Below are 5,507 nucleotides of genomic sequence, written 5' to 3'. Positions count from 1 at the left end.
CTTTTCTCATGAGATGGAGTTGCTGCTAGTGCTGGGATGCTCTTGTTCCTTTGCTCACATCTCTTCTCCTATCTACTCCATCACAAGTTGCATATGCAGCTCTCTAGCGCTCCTTCACGGTCTCCTATGCCAAAGAAGTTGCTCACCAACCGACTCCTGGCTCACAGAATAGCAACTCAATTGCTCTTGATGCCTATCTACTAGCTACCCATGACACTTAAATAGCTGCCATTAAGCTCCTTATGACCTTAGCAGCTCCAATGAGCTCCAAGGTGGCCTCGGCTACATGGGTGATAGCAAATGACCAGCTCCATCAACCTCACAGCAAAGCAATGGACTCTACAGCCCCACCTTCAAGCAATTCGCCTCCTTCAATGAAGCACACAGCATGGGCTTCGATGCTTCCAGCATTCACACAACAAAGAACTCGACTGCTCATAACAGATGTACCAAAACTCCTAGCCGCTCCATAGTTGCCGTGATTCTTCCGACTCGGCTAGCAGCGTCAAGTCCCTTCATAGACCCGGCTCAACAAGCCTCTCTCCATTGACCAAGGCAAGGCCAACAAGACGCTTCATCCAACCGACCGGACTATAGCAACTAACGTCTACAGACCTCCAAGCGCCAGCAGTCGAGATAACAGTACCGCCTCCTTCCTTATCCACCACGGCTACAACAATTGTAGCAATCGGTCGCTCCACAAGCTCAATGGCCAGCAGCTCTGATACCAGTTGAGGGGGGAGAGGGAGCACTTAGGAAGGGATAAGGGACACTGTATAGGGTGGAGCAAAAGCTACTCCAGCTTATTCCTCTATCAAACATATATTAGTATACATGGGCACTGTACAAGTGGGTGGGCACACTGCCCTTTACCCCAACATTTTGGAGCCTATAGCATGGGCACTGGTGCTCATTTTGTCAATGGAGGAGGGAACCACAATATGGAGTAGCAAATGGTAGCGGCCCTTGGGTATGCTTGCAGAGTTGAAGTTCGTCGATGAGCTTTGGAGCCGTTGCTAGAGCGTCGTTGGTGCTAGATGTGTTGGTGCTGTTTACGATGGCGAAGGAGCTGTCGGTGGGTGGAGCTATTGGTTGCGAAGCTGTAGTCAGTCGGTTGATGGAGGCCCTTCATTGGAGGATCCCATTGCGGGGTGCTGTAGGAGCTTGGAGCTTCGCTGTCGCTGACAATGGAGGCTATGGATAGCCGTTTGGTGCTTGCAAAAGCTTGATGTCAATGGGAGCCTTTGCTGAAGTTATTGCAGCGAGGCAGATAGCAGTCGTGGGCATTTGGTTGTAGAGTGTTGAGGAGCTATGGGGGTTTCGTCCGTGCTAGAGGCAGTCGTCGTTGAAGATGCCATTCGTTGTTGATGGAGACACTGAGCCTTAGTCATTGAAGCCTTAGTCGTTGAAGCCGTAGAGGTGCTTGTTGTTGAGCCGACATGCGCTGCCTTGCTGGACATTGCTGAGCCGAGTTGTTGCTCATTTGAGGATGGCAGCTTGATCCAGTCAATTGGAAGCACAGACAAGGCTTCTTCAAAGACTCAGATGCGATGAAGTAGTTGTAGCTAGTCAGCCGCCCTTGTTGCTTTGGAGTCGATGGAGAGGCAACTGTAGATGCTGGCTATTTGGTGGCTTTTGGACTTCTGCAAAAAACAGAACTATGTCTTTCTTTTTCTCTTAAAGTTGATGTACAGACTACCTCTTACACTCTCCCTATTTCTCTCAATAGGAGAACTCACAAGGAATCTCTCTCTCACTCAACTAGAATGAAATGAACACCTCTCTTTACACCTCTCTCTCTCCGAGAAGAAAGAACTTTCAATGAACGGAAATGGACAGAATTTCTTCCAAAATGAACGGAAATTTTCTCTCAACGGAATTGAAGGGAAGGGTCTCACAATCACTCAAGAGAACTCTAAATCTCACAATCTCTCTCGCACTCTCAGGAATCACAATGCCTCAGCGGAAGGCAAGGGAGCTCTGATACCATGATAAAATATGAAGAGGGGAGAGGAGAAGAGTGGAGATGAGAAGAGAGGGCACAGCTAGAGAGCACACCACAAATGACTAACCGTACACTAGATTTAGTTGAAAAAATAGAATATATACAAACCCTTTTAGGGTTAGGGTTAGGGGATCTAACCCTTTCCTTTATAGCACTCTATAAGGTTAGTGCTATGCACATATGATCACGTGATGGTGCTATGCACACATGATCACATGATGTTGAGCGTGAACTCTCAACAGAGTTGGTATCGGCATCTTTAAGGAATAACTTTATTGAATGCAATCAAGAATTTTAACTTTATACGGTGCAATCAAGAATTTTAACTTTACCTTTTTTAGTGCCCCTTCAAGGGATTACAAGTGATCCATTTTACTTGTATATATTTAGAAGCTATTTAGGAAGGCTTGTAAGAATTTCTCGAGGACTCTGCCTTCAAGGCTATGTATATTACCCATTGGAAAGTGGTTGAGACACTTGTATAGTTTAAATATCATGCCTTTGTATGCAAAAATTTCCCACTTATTTGCAAATTTTGTCTTACAATGGTGGATACCATGTCACTGTGTTTGATTTTCATATGTGAATTGCATCCAACAATTTGTTTAGTTGTCATAGACATTAGGGTCTGCTAGCCCCGTTTGGGCTCTGTTTCGAAGCCTCTTCACCGAGCTTCTTTTGAGCTTCGACATCGACATTTCTTGTGTGTTGCACATAGCATCAGGTGCCATTATTGAAGCATTTACTTCTGTCCATCTCATTGAGTTGCTTATTTTCTTGCACTATGTCTTACTGGCTCGAGGGGGCAGCCGTGTCTGTCAGATTGCCCGGTATGATCCATTGGCTGGTTATGCTAGGACAGATGTGGTTTCTGTACTTATTAACTTGGGTCATATTGCACATGGGCAGGAATCATTGATATGTTTGCTTCGTAAGTGCCTCCATGGCCAGAAGCAATCCCCTCGAGCTTGGCTTCATAGATTTGATACCGTTATGAGAGCTTAGGATGTGATGCATAGTGAGACAGGTTATGGTCTTAGTATTCAGGAGGTTGCTATCCTTCTGAGGTTACTTGCCATATGGTTTCTTATGGACAAGGATGCTTTGCAGTGGGAGCTGCATGGTCTTGATGATGTTTTTCAGATACTTAGTTGTTTCAATATGGAGAGGGGGAAGTTACTGAGTACTCCATTGCTTGTATTGGCTCCATACTTGAAACACGGTAGGTTTGACGATCACAGATCAGTTGAGTAGCAAGTTATGGTTGATATGGCAGCCATAGTACTTCATGCATCCATGACTGTGTTGAGACTTGGTTCTCACATGTTTGCCATTGGGGCTACACTTCCGGTTCTTGCTTCCGTTGCAGTGGGAGTTGGTAGCATGATTATGGTAGATTTTGGTAGTAGGGAAGCGGTTGTGGACATCAAGTCCTTATGCTTCCAGGAGCAGCATGCAGGTGATGCAAATTGGGTAGACTAGCAGTGGTCTATTGTAGGTCATGTGCTTATGGTCACAGGTGGTACAGAGAAACTTTCTCTGCACAGTGATAGTTCGGGTGCTATGGACTTAGCACAGGAGCACATGGTGGTGAGAGTTCACTCTCCCAGTGAGATCTGGCATGAGATCTTGATTGACTGGCATCTACAGCTTGTCATTTTCTATCTAGCAAACTTAATGTCTGCTAGCAGCTTATCCTCTATGCACTTTGCACATTGTAAGTGCCGATGGGCATAGGATGATAGTTTGGTCATCTTGTTTTTCAGCCTATGGCTGATTGTATTATATGTGTACTATACTCCCTTAAAGGCACACTGCCTTTAAGTGGGAGGTTGTTGGGGTAAAGGGTAGTGTGCCCACCCACTTGTACAGTGCCCATGTATACTAATATATATTTTGAGAGGAATAAGCTGGAGTAGCTTTTGCTCCACCCTATATGGTGTCCCTTATCCCTTCCTGAGTGCTCCCTCTTCCCCCTCACAAAATCCCTGACACGGGCTATAGGTAGCGCTCCCCACAGTGTCGACGGAATCCTAAGATTTTCTGTCAGAATCTTTGTAGATTTCGGTGCACCATTGGTCGACACGAGGTAGATAGCCTTAGCCACAACTGCCACATCATCACTTAGCTACGTGCCACGTGTCACACTTATCCACTTGCCATGTCATCAAGCACCCTAGTGTGCCACGTGTACCTATCTTATCCTCTGTCACATCAGCTGACATGTCACCACAGCCACATCATCACTGACTACCACATCATCACCGATAGCCACGTCAACAATCCATGTCATCTGTGCCATGTCATCAAGCCACATCAACATTGCCATGTCACCTTGCTGACATCATCTGTGCCACATCAGTAGTGCCACCTCATCACTACCACATGGCAGTCTCTTGACAGGCACAGTTATCCCTCTGCAGGCACACATAGTGCTTCACAGTCACTTCATGTGACTAGTCCTGCCACCTCAGCACAGAACTTCATAGGCACACCTCTTGCTAGGCATAGTGCCACATCATCACAGCATGTGACTCACAGTGACACATCATCATTGAGCACCATTTGCACTCCTTTTGCCCCTCCACCTAGATCAAGTCATATCTCTTGGTCCAGGAAGAATTTGAGGGTGCTCCAAAAAGAAAAGTTGCTCGTTTTTTTGTGCTCTACGTGCTCGTCACATCACACGCACATTTCGGTGCAAGTTACACTCACATTTGAGCCTCGTCGACAAAACCACTTCCTTCACACACATTTGCCTCTACATCGACACATCTGACCTAGCACTTAAAAAAAACAAAAGAAAAGGAATTATTTGCTGTTCTTTCATCGATCGATGGTTGGTTTAGATCTAGATCAGAGTAGACTAGATCGCCATAGAGGGGATGCTTTGAATTTCCCCAAGTTGCCAATCTAAGCCATGCCCGAAATTCCCGACTAGTATCTACTCGGAGTCAGTCCATACGCTCACATATGGTTTCACATCATTACATTACCTGAAACCTTACGTTCATCAGTTCAGTGAGCAGACTTCAGAGTTCAGAGGCATTGCAGATTGATTCAGTGGGCAGATAACACTTGATTTCACACAACATGCCACCATTGTAAAGCCTATTCAGCTATCTCATGGCATCGTGCACATCATTTCAGCCTTGTAAAGCCTCTTGGCTATTCCTGACATCATTGCCACAAGCCTTGTAAAATATATCAGATTTTATATACTGCAGTTCTATCTTCACCGACGGTTCAGAGATTTCACTTGGCATATTCAGTGTATTTGCAGTTGATTCATATAGAGATCTTCACGACACTTCTGAGTACATTTCTTGCACCATGTCGACTAGCAACCTCAATCTAGAAACATCTACTAAGTTAGATAACTCCAATTATGGTAGATGGAAATACCGAATGGAGACCATTCTTGTGCTTCAGGACAAATGGGAGTATGTCGATGGGTCTACACCTAGAGCATTGGCCGATCCAGCCACTAGTAGCTCTACTC

Source organism: Dipteris shenzhenensis, chromosome 15, assembly GCF_047967505.1.
Source record: "Dipteris shenzhenensis isolate YYH24624 ecotype China chromosome 15, Dip_SZ_1.0, whole genome shotgun sequence".
In the NCBI taxonomy this organism is placed as follows: Eukaryota; Viridiplantae; Streptophyta; class Polypodiopsida; order Gleicheniales; family Dipteridaceae; genus Dipteris; species Dipteris shenzhenensis.
This window is presented reverse-complemented; position numbering follows the sequence as displayed.